This window comes from Amblyomma americanum, chromosome 11 (assembly GCF_052857255.1).
Source record: "Amblyomma americanum isolate KBUSLIRL-KWMA chromosome 11, ASM5285725v1, whole genome shotgun sequence".
NCBI classification, from domain to species: Eukaryota; Metazoa; Arthropoda; class Arachnida; order Ixodida; family Ixodidae; genus Amblyomma; species Amblyomma americanum.
The window spans coordinates 24,932,725-24,944,882 of record NC_135507.1 but is presented as its reverse complement, the minus strand read 5'-3'; the positions used below and the strand labels follow the sequence as shown (position 1 = coordinate 24,944,882).

At 47.2% G+C, this 12,158-nt stretch overlaps 1 protein-coding gene across 1 annotated transcript in view; it reads left to right on the top strand.

Annotated features, from left to right (window-relative positions):
* Positions 1–2,617: 2,617 nt before the first annotated feature.
* LOC144110107 (osmotic avoidance abnormal protein 3-like) overlaps positions 2,618–12,158 on the top strand; it is a 60,097-nt gene continuing 50,556 nt past the window's right edge. Inside the window, exon 1 of the mRNA XM_077642923.1 lies at positions 2,618–2,757. The gene's annotated coding sequence lies outside the window, so the exon portion shown is untranslated. The remainder of the gene's footprint in view (positions 2,758–12,158) is intronic.

The following is a 12,158-nucleotide window of genomic DNA, read 5'->3' as shown; positions in this document are numbered from 1 at the left end:
ATAGTTCTAGAACATTTTAAAGGACAGGCAATGTCAACTACAACAAGATTAAGGACGCTTGATGTTGTTTCAAACAGTAAGCTTTGTAGGCATGGCAATCACATTCGAGAAATCATTGCAAGTGATTTCTTTCTAGAAATTCTCTAGCAATACGAGAGGGTTCCGTACTTTGAATATAAATACAACCACCAATTACACAAAATTATTGTTCCCTGCTGTTAGTTAAGAAAAATATCCAAGAAATTCAGAAAAATATCCAGAATTCATGATGGTGTTTTATATATGACCGAGGCAATCTTATAGTTTGTTTTGATAGCAAGCACTTCGTGATCATTGTTAGCACCGACAATTCGGGAAAGAAATCTGTTTTAAGAGCTATTTTGACAGATTGCAACGCCTACTTCATATGAAAGACGAATTCGGCAGCAAATACTAGAAAATGTACCATATTAGAAGCCCACGTTTCGATTAACAAAATAAAGTCATAGACATGTTAAGGTTCATGAAGAAAGTAAGCAAGGCTATCGTATTTATTTCGGATTAATCTAACGCTGGGTTTCAATGCCGAAAAAAAGTACATTTTCATCTCTAAACACCGCACAGGTTAGAACGGAAGTAATAGTTCATAAAAAAATTCATTTTTAGTTGTGCAGTTAAGACGTAAGCATGGTAAGACCACTTTCAGGCCGAATAACGACAGCGTTGTAACCTTTGCCGCTTCCTGGTAACACGAGGAACCGTTTCTATAAGGATCCATTCGAAATGGACATCCTTTCTCCAATTCATTTGGAGTGATGTCGGAGTTACGGCAGCATCATACCAAATCATGAAGTGGGTTGCGTTTTTATGGAGGCAAAACGCTAATGCGCCCGTGGGCTGTGCGATGTCAGTGCGCGTTAAAGATCCCCAGGTGGTCGAAATTATTCCGGAGCCCTTCACTACGGCACCTCTTTCTTCCTCGCTTCTTTCACTCCCTCCTTTATCCCTTCCCTTACGGCGCGGTTCGGGTGTCCGCCGATATATGAGACAGATACTGCGCCATTTCCTTTCCCCAAAAACCAATTAATTAATAATAATCCCACTACGGCACCTCTTTCTTCCTTTTTTCTTTCACTCCCTCCTTTATCCCTTCCCTTACGGCGTGGTTCAAGTGTCCGCCGTTATATAAGACAGATACTGCGCCATTTCCTTTCCCCAAAAACCAATTAATAATTTCAGAAATCACAAGGTAGCGCGTCCCCACGTCGACTATAGCTTCGCCACACGTCGCTCATACCGGTTAAGCATTGAACTACGTGAACGGCGCTTCGCGCACGAGCATTTCACCCACATGGTCTTCTAACCACCGCATCAGGAGTACCGGGCCTTTTTTTTTTCCCCGCAGCTGTTGTCGTCGCTTCGGCGCCGGCGGCTGCGGCAGGAGCGTATCCTATTTCTCTCCCGTCCCATTCCTTCGCCCCTATCCGCACGAGGCATTGATAGTGGTCCATTGGCTGACAGTGGACAGGCCCATGCGCTTGCCTTCTCTGCCTTCGTTCAACCCCTTACACGCATATGCGGGGTACAAGGCTATAGACTTTCACGCAACTGTCGTTGACCCTTCGGCGTACACGATTGCTGCCGCGAGCCACCTGTTCTATCACCTCGTGATTTTCTCATATGCTTCCTGCCCACACGAGTCATTGACAGTCAACCGTTTGGTGCCAGTCGACAGGCCCGCTCACTTGCCTTTTCTTCATCATCGCTTTGGGACGTTAAACACCATAAAACCATAAAATCAAACACACACACACAAGCACAAAGTGATAGAAACGTTTTAGTTGCCTCCCAATATAAGGCATTTCACACCGTTCTAACCGTTTCTTCCTTGCTGGTACTCACAAACAGCACAGTGAACGTCGAACATACAGACGTAGACAACATGGTGAATTACTGCCTCGCAGAGTCTTCCGGTGGATTAGGTCACGCGGGAATTTTTATGCTATATCATAGCATACTCAGCGGAGCATAAAGCCCGCGGCGACCGTCCGGCGTTGCAAAGAAAAATCCTAATTAACTGGCGGGCAGTGAAGTCATCAGGGACGTCACCAGAGCCGAGAAAGCCCATTGGCTGGAGGGGCGTGAAGTCACCAAAACAGAGAATGTTCATTGGCTGGAGTAACGTGACGTCATCAGCACCAGACGCGGTACATCTTTGTGACGCTTCCACTTCTCAGCCGTGGCAGGTGGTGTAAGGGAAGGGCCTGGGAAGACCAACTTGAGTCTCACAAGCCTAACCAGTCACTTGCGGCCAAGACATCAACAGCTTCGAACGCTATCGCATTGCCCACACATAATGTAATCGAGCGTTTCTCTGTTTCTTGGGGAATGTTCGTTCACCGTCCCGAACTCTCATGGCGATCCGTGGGTTGATTTGAATATCGCGCGCTCACGCCAGTCTTTAACAATGCCCTAGAGAGAGAAAGGAAGAGTTCCGCCACCAGGAGCGGGCCCAGCTCCCGTAGCAACGCACCTCTTGTTGACGCGTATCCACGGGGTGCCCCCCCCCCCTCCTTTCCCACTTCGGCTCTCCGAGTCGGTCGAGTGTGCGCCCATGGCCGGTGGGCCAACTGAGCTCTCCGTCCCCAGTACGTGTCGCTGCGTTGTTTTAGTGGTGGTGTGTGCAGACAGGCAGCGGAGTTCGAGTGAGCTGTGACACTGGGCCGGCGAGCTTTCATTGTTTCGAGTGAACCTGTGTACCCCAAGACGTGCAAGCAGGTACGTATTCTAAGAGTGTCACTATAGGAGTCGCGTATACGCGTACAGCTGTTGGGAGATCGGCATGTGTCGGCGTGCAAGCCGCTTTGTCTCCTAGCAAAGCCTGTCGTCGTGATGCCTCGTGACTGACATTGTCTAGTGCGCGTCGCGCCTTTAACTGTTTTTATTGTCAAAACAGCGGCGGAAAGCTGAAACATTTTCGATAAGAGTGTTCCTGAATGTAGGATTGTAGCAGGGTGTCCATGTATGGCTATGCAGGAGCGTGCCGGCACTCCTCAGCCCTCCAGAACATCCATCTTTTTCCTTCACGAATGTCACAGCTGAGGGAGCATATATTTGATAAGGAAAGAAGAAGGCGGAGATCGCTTGCATTGAAAGTGCGTGGTGGCATACTGCTTTAAGCAAAGCCTGTTAATACAATGAACAGATTGGATATCCGTGCAATAATTTGGCTGCCTGGAAGACTTCGATTCTTTTTAGATTACGACATCGCGGAATGTCTGCGATGCGCACGCCTCATGTGATATCACCCGAAGGCCCGGTTTCTCTGAATTATAAGGTACTGAACGCCCGTAATTGGGATTCTAGCACGATTTCTGCTGTACGACGTCTGGCTGTGATCCTTCCTTTCATATGCAAACCTTGTTTTGAACACTTGTGGTAATTTGGTGGTGATCTATGGATGCATTTTCATTCCTACAATTGCGTTGGTCGAGGAGAACGTGTTGATGTCAAGCTCAACAATGGAAGGTTTAAGCACTAATTAACATCTACTTGAACGCAATCGTGTGACTGCAAGTTGAGCGGGATAACTTAGCCCTCCCGTAACTGAGACCCACGCCACGCTGTCGAATTATTTCAAATATTTTAGACTGTCACTGGGCTTTCATCCTTTAAAAGCTTTGTACTAAATTATACTGAATGAATGTGAATTTATAGGGATGAAAGTATAGCTTTCAAGTCAGTCCGGAATACATTGACGTTTGATAGGCTGAAAGCTTGTCCTGTCTTTTCTCCCTATGTTGTCGTCTTCATTGATGCGCCCTTGAGGATCATTTCTAGAGTAAGATGAGCCAACTATTTTAACAGCACGTACTTTTTCATCGAATTCTTACCTACAATTGTACGGTCATGAACAAAAGTTTGGCGAGACGTTGGCTCGAGGGAAAAAAAAACTAATTTCTGCCCGATTGAACAAGGAGGTGAAAAAAAATCATTGAAGCACAAGGGGCAATCTTGCTCGATCGCCTGGAAAAATACTAGATGACTGACCAGCCAGGCGACTCATAAACAAATTGTTTTCCGAAAACCTTTGCTCATGACTGTACGTAGCCTTTAGAAGAACTTTTTGTTGGGCTAGATGGTGCATACTGTAACAAAAGAACTGTAGCTTAACCAAGACGAACACAAGACAGAGGTACACAAGACTAGCGATAAACTTTTGTGTTTTCTGTGGATGTTGAAGATTTATTTTATTCTGTGCCCCACAGTGAGTTGTTTGTAGCTGTAAGAGTTCCTATAGAATAGAGCGGTGCTGTTCAATTTCAGAACTCCTCAGGGGTTTCAATAGATAATTTTATGAGGATACTTGAATTTTACCTCAGTGTGACGTTTGTCTCTTACGGCAACAAATTTTATCGCCAAAGACAAGGGATCTGCATTGGATCCTGCGTAGCGCCTGTACTTGCTAACTTTTTTCTAACATCTATTGACCGCGCCCTTGAACCAAGTTTAACGGGGAAGGGGTTCTGAAAGTTTTTAGGTATGTTGACGACTTTCTGGTAGTTTTAAAAAACAGAATGAGTTGACGGAGTTGACGTACACAGATGCTGTGAGCACTGTGTTAAATACCTTTAAAGATATGGGAGGGGGACTGAGGTTCACGCATGAGCTGCCTGTGCGGGGTTCTTTACAGTTCTTAGACATAAACATCAATGTGGGTGTATAACATGCATGTTGGAGATACGCACCGTGAGCACAGAAGCAGTTACTAACGTATGCTTCGGCTCAGTCGAAAACAGTAAAACGCGCCATTGCCAAGCTTTGCCTTGAATCGGCTCTCATGAAATCGTGTTGTCATACTATGCAAGGGAGCTATGACACGCAGGTTGACAGATTACTTTCGGCAGGGTTCCTAGTCACTGTCATTGTGGTGTCTGGTTCAGACCAGACGCATGACACTGGACCACGCAAGCGCAGTATGCAAAAAAAACCCCTCTTTTATTCGTCACAGTAAAGCCACTCATATAGGAAATCATATTGAATGACGATGACGATATGTACACTGAAAGAAACGAAACTGAAACAAGAAAGAAGGATACAACATCGCCTCCCGCTTGAAAATACAACATAGTAATTTGCAACAACCAAAAATAACACGAACTAAACACTTATTGTTCAGGTAAAGAAAACCCAAATCTTTCGACAGGTCGGCGTAGCCTAGTGCTGCGACGCAAAGGTTGCTCCACGGAATCCTCTAAAGGAGCAACCACTTCCTCATTAACTTCAGCCCTTGTTTCCGGCGATCGCAACAGTTCACCCTGTTCAGCGTCTGCGCGGCTTTCAGGCCCAGCGGTACCCGAGTAGTCATGAGGCAATTCCCATGCCCATTGTTCTATTGTCTGCGATTGATTGCAGGGAACCCGAACTAGTTTAGACGCGTTCCAGCAACGACCGTCGCTCATCAAAAAGCTATTTTTGCCTTTTCTGCCGACAATCCTGAAAGGTCCCATGTAGTTTACAGACGCTTGCCCACCGCCTGCTGGCTTGCGTACACGAAGTCCCCTACACTAAAGGCTGGTCTTTTCGCACCTCGCCTCCTGTCCGTATACTGTATACTGTATACGCATACTGTCCGTATACGTATACAGACGTATACAGACGAAGCAGACGTATACTGTCCGTATACGTCTGCTTCGCCTTAACCCTATCAGGAACATTTTTATTCGAACCGGCATGGACCCCCTTTTTTGTCGGCAAGCCCACTGTATTGAGTCTTGTCCTTGGCTGGCGCCCGTGGAGCAACTTAGCTGGCGACACACCCGTTGTCGCATGCGGCGTCGACCTATATATGCCGAGATAGTCAACCACAGCAGCCTGGAGGGGTCGTTGTTCCAATCGGGCAACCTGCATGGAATCTTTCAGCACGCGATTAAAACGTTCAATCGCGCCGTTTCCCTGTGGATAGTACATAGGAGAACAACGATGCGCAATACCCCTCTCTCTCAAGAATGTTTCAAACATTTGCGATCTAAACTGAGGCCCATTATCTGTGGCAGTTTCTTCCGGATAGCATTCTCGGCTGAACACAGCCTGCAAAAAATCGACCACACTCTGTGACGTCACTGTAGATTAAAAGGCAACCTCGGGCCATTTTGAATGTTAATCGATCAGCGATATCATGTACCTACAGTTTGAAGGGGCACAGCCAATCGGTTCCACTATATCCATTGCTAACTTCCGCCATGGTAGCGCTGTAAACGTCACCGGCTGCAGCGGTGCAAACGACGGTTTAGCGGACTTGTCCGCGGCCTGGCAGATATGACAAACGCGGCCATCGGTAAAGATCACGTAGTCTCTGCTTCGTCCTCACAATTCCTGGGTGACCTTCGTGCGCAAAACCAACAAGGAGCGAGGTTAATTCACTCGGAACAACTACCTGCTCGCCGCGCATCAAAAGGCCATCAACGAAAGAAAGCTCTTCCCACACGTTAAAGTACGGCATTACTTCTGCTGGCAAAGCTTTTCTAAGCGCCCAACCATGTACCACGTGCACAACAACCTGTTGCAGTGGGCTGTCTGCAGCAGTGGCCACCTGCAGCCGTTCCTTTGTTAGGCAATCTGATACAATGGACACAATTTCTTCCTGCATCGTCTGCTGCGAATCACAGTCAAGAGGCAGGCGTGAAAACGCATCGGCCACGACATTTTGCGATCCCTTTTGGTACTCTATGTCGAAGTTATAATACAAAGGTCGAGCTGACCATCTGGATATACGCAAAGGTCGGCGTCCTGTACCGGCAGCTGAAAATAACGTCACCAGTGCCTGGTGGTCTGTACGTAACAAAAATTTTCTACCCCACAAGTAGACGTGCCAGCGCTCGCACGCGAAGAGACAAGCAAGGGCCTCACGTTCCCCAGCGGAGTACTTCCGCTCAGCAGGAGTCAGGGCACGCGATGCGAAGGCCACCGTGCGTACGATGTCACCATCGCGTTGCTGAAGAACGGCTCCCAGTCCCTTATCAGAAGCATCTGTCGTAACAATTACATCAAGGTCTGGGTTAAACATTTGTGTGACTGGGCTTGAAGACAACGCTGTCTTAACAAGCTGGAAGCTACGCTCAGCCTCATCATCCCGCGTGAACTGTTGACCAGACCGCAGCAGCCTTCTAAGCGGCTCGACGAGATCAGCAAATCGCGGCACAAACCGAGCATAGTAACCAGCGAGACCCAAAAATGACCTCACAGTGGCAACATCGTGAGGAGCAGGCACTTTGACAATAGCGTCAACCTTAGACTGCAATGGTGTGAGCCTTTTTGAGCTTACCGTATGCCCTAAAAAGGATAGTTATGAAACAGCAAATGTGCATTTCTGGTTGAGCTTCAAACCTGAATCACCAATGCGTTTTAGCACCTGGTGTAGATTCTTGTGGTGCTCCTCACGTGTCTTGCCCCACGCAATCACATCATCAATGTAACAAAGTACGCCTTTACAATCTTTCAAAATATGCTGCATCATTCTCTGAAAGGCCGAACGGGCAGATGCAAGGCCAAAACACACTCTCTTAAAACGAAACAATCCTTCGTGTGTGATAAAGGTGGTTAGTCCCCGACTTTCCGGAGTCAGTTCTAGCTGGTGGTATGCCGACGCTAAGTCGACCTTTGAGAAGCACGTTCATGAAGTAGTTCCTCTGTATGCGGAAGAGGAAAAGCATCGGCAATTACTGCCTTGTTCACTTCCCGTAGGTCTACACACAACCTAATTGCACCGTCCTTCTTTCTCACGACGACGATCGGTGAAATCCACTCCGATGCGTCGACAGGTTCAATTATATCTTCGGCCAGCAGACGTTGTATCTCTACCGATTCCTGTTGCCGTAGCGTGACCGGCAGGCGTCGGAGTTTCGCAACGACTGGCTTCACAGATGAACGGCATTTAACATGGTGAACAAAGCCTTTCACATGCCCTAACTGTTCCGTGAACAAGTGCGGAAACTGGTGCGTGAATTCTGAAGGCAGTGAATCAGGGCATGTCACCTGGCAGCAATTCAAGGTTGAGCCGGTGATAGTGATTCCCAGGCTCCGAACGGCATCAAGCCCCAGCAGCGGAGTGCCCTTGGTTGTGACATGAAAAAGCACACTGGCTCTGTTTCCCTTGCAAGATACGTCAGCAAGAAAGCAACCGCTTAACTTGATTTGTTCTCCGGAATAGTTACACAAATTGGCAGTCGGCGGTCGCAATGAGTACGCGTTGGCTAGATATTTGTGGTAGTGCTCTTCACTGAGCAAAGAAACCGTAGCGCCTGTGCCGACAATCAACGACAATCTTATCTTCCCGATAGAAATGTTGGCTCGAATATCTTTCGCCGACGCATTACGGTCACCGATTTGAAGTACCGTGACGGCGTTGTCCTTCTCCGGCTTTCGAACGGCATATTTCTTTTTCTTCGATTTGCACATGCTTGAAAAGTGACCAATTTTTTCCACAAGAGTGACAACGCTTGTTCCTCGCCGGACATGCAGTCGAGTTAGCCATATGCGATGACGAGCCGCACCTATAGCAACTTCCTTGCTCAGAGTCTGACCTTTTTCGCACATCTTGAATCTTGTTCACAGTGATATGCGCGAATTCCCCAAGCTCTGGTTGTGTTTGCTCAATTTGCTTCCCGATGTCAACAGCACGGTGCAGTGTAAGCGAAGACCCTTCATAAAGCATGCGTTCACGGGTTGTTCGTGACGAAGTGCCTTCCATTAATTGGTCTCGAATCATGCTATCGGTAGCAATGCCAAAATTGCAAGTAGTCGCAAGGTCCCGAAGACTGTTTGTAAATGCTTGAAATGTCTCACCAGGCAGTTGTCGTCATTGGCGAAACCGGCGCCGCTCCACTAAATCATTCGTAGCGCTCGCGAAATGCGTATCCAGTGCAGCAAGCGCGTCCTTGAACTGGTCCACCTTGTCCTCGGCCTTGGCGTCCGCGGTCACGTATGCTCCTTGTGCAAGGATGCTGTGGAATATTCGCTGGCCTTCAACCCCGAGCGAGTTTAGCAGAATTGCCTTGCAACGCTTCGGCTTCAGTTCGTCGCCGCCAATGGCCTCCAGGAAATTCAGGAATACGCGTTTCCACTGCTGCCAAGGCACAGCCGGGTCACCGGGTGCAGGCAAGAAAGGGGGCGGTGCTGGGAAACACCCGAGCGGCATGGCTCCGATACTGACCCTCGTCGCCAATATGTGGTGTCTGGTTCATACCAGACGCATGACACTGGACCACGCAAGCGCAGTATGCAAAAAAACCCTCTTTTATTCGTCACAGTGAAGCCACTTATATAGGAAATCATATTGAATGACGATGACGATATGTACACTGAAAGAAACGAAACTGAAACAAGAAAGAAGGATACAACAGTCATCACAGCGGTTGCTGAAGCCCTCTTACAGAACATAAAAAAACATCAAGGTGCAGCAGCCATGTGTCAGCAGAGAAACGGCTGTCAAACCGGAGGTTGTGTCATATGTGCACAAGGTAGCCCACCACTTGAAAAAAGTGGCTAACAAACATGGCGTGCCGGTTGCCTTCTCGGCCCCACGCAAGATGGCACAGCTCTGCGCGCGAATTGCGAGCAAAGACAAGAGTGGTTGCCGCGTCAGACATGCAAAGAAGTTTACGGATTGCTGCATCGGGGTGGTATATCAGATACCGCTGTCATGCGGGAAGGTCTATGTGGGCCAAACAGGGCGGTGCATAAATGAAAGGGCAGGTGAGCACGCGCGCTCACTGAAAGACCTAAGTGGTGCACATCTTCCTCAGCACTGCACTGAGTGTTCTGACTGCCCTCGAGCGACAGAACATTTGCCGCAGGATAGATGCCAGTCCTGCAAAAAGTGTCAACCACGGTTTCATGAGATAAAGATTTTGGGCAAAAGCAAAGATACTAGGGCAAGGGAACTACTGGAGGCATTTCATATAACGAAGAGAGGTGTATATTGTGTTAGCGATACGTCTGTGAATCTATACAAATCGGAGATGGCATAACTTGAACGGTTCTGTTGACAGTGGTGTGTGTGACCTGGTATCTGCACGTGATCGTGCTTTTTCCTTATATTTGCTGCGCTGCCAGTGAATAAAGTTAGATGAAGTTTAGCGCTAGTCCTGTGTACCTCTGTCTTGTGTTCGTCTTGGTCGCGCTACAGTTCCTTTGTTACTGTACGTAGCCATCATGCTGGTGTTCAGGCACCCGAGCTTCTGTGTCCATAGGCCAGCTCTGTCCATACGCCTACGACTATACCAGTTCAGATGACATGTGTGTATATGTTAGGTAAGATTTTCAATGATTCAGGCTCAAAGTAAATGTCAATTATTAAAGGGGACAATTCCTCTTCACCTTTTGGTGCCTCTGTCTTGACATATTAGCCTAAGCTTTGCTTTTTTCATGGAACTTTCAGCGTTTTTTGCCTACATTTTTTCGACGCTTGCAGCCTGCGCTAAAGGCGTGTCTTGTGCTCTTGGCTTTTGCGGGCGCACTAATACTGTGACAAAATATTTTGTCAAATAGACCACTTCAAGACGTACAAATCAATTCTAATTATCCTAACTTCAAACTGAAGAGCATACTTGAAATTTCCTGCCGAATAAACCTTCATTTCTTGTAATCATCACTAGCAACCTAGATAAAACCACTACAGGATAAAGGTGATCTCCATGTGACTTTTAAACAACCCTGCCCTGAATCATATGCGGCCACCATCTTACACAATCATCCTTCGTTGGCGACACGTCTGTGGCTTTAACAAAAAAAGAAAAATTGTTTTTAGCCGGTCATTTGTGAAATTCATGACTTGCGAGGATAGTTTATATATCGCATGGTTTTAGGTGATTGCTTGGCTATCTTGGCTGGCTCTCACGCTTTTATGTTTGCGTGTCCCATGATTAGATGTGTATAAATATGCGCCATGTCGAAAATAAACTCAGTTAAAAGTTTGTGCTCGTGTCTCGTGGTGTGGTGTTGTCCCCTTGTCTTGATTGTAGCGCTCCCAAGTCTCAGTATGTACGACCAACTAGCCCTCTACAAAGCTTTACTTTCTTTTCTTGTTTAGATTATGCGTGCTCAGCTTCGTCGTACTGCAAAAGCCAACAAGCTTAGACAGCGCCATAATCGAGAATCGGTTCTCTATACGGGTTCAGTGGGGAAGAAATGCCTTATTCAGTTGAGGTAATAACACGCATACACTTCTATGGGGAGGTATCAGGGAAAATTTTGTACTCATTTATATCTAGTATTCTCTAAAGCTCTTCTTATAACGAGGTTTAATGGGAAAGTTAGGACAACTCTGCACAACTGTTGTTAATAAAAATCGATCATATGGCTCTTTTACGGTTTATTGATGTTCGTCCGGCAGGAAAAGGCACATTTAACTCTGAGAAAGCTCAGTTTAAAAAATTTCCCGTCACTTAAGTCAAACTCGTGACGTCATCATCTAAAATGGCGCAGATGCTACGCAGATGCTATAGCACATTAAAACACGAGTGAGTATTGCCAAGCAACAAGGGCGTCAGGAAAGGAAACAGAATCTCGCCTTTGCTATTCACTCCACGAAAACTTAAGTCATGCGTGCCGCCGCGATGGCTGAGTGGTTATGGCGCTCGGCTACTGTCCCGAAAAACGCGGGTTCTATCCCGGCCGCGAATTTCGATAGAGGCAAAATTCTAGAGGCCCGTGTGCTGTGCGATGTCAGTGCACGTTAAAGAACCCCCGGGGTCGAAATTTCCGGAGCCCTCTACTACGGCGTTCCTCATAGCCTGAGTCGCTTTGGGACGTTAGACTCTCCATAAACCATAAACCAATCCAAACATAAGGAATGCGGGATTAGGAATGCAAGATAACTTCAAATATCTTTGCAAGCACCGACCTGCTGATGATTTTGCCATGCTAAGAATGTCAGGGGGCGACTTGTAGCGAGTTAGTGAGTACCTGTGCGGGCAGATTATAACGTCAGAGAGAGAGAGGAACGATTTTACTGATAGAAGAAAATAAGAAAAGAAAGATAACGAATGGGCAAAACAGTCTCATGCAGAAGAAACGGTCCACGGTTGTTAGTAAGGCGCAGGCAGTAACTGGCGCATACTTCTAGGTGAAGTAGCCATGACAGACACGCGTCATGATAACGAATGCATTTGTAGGAGACT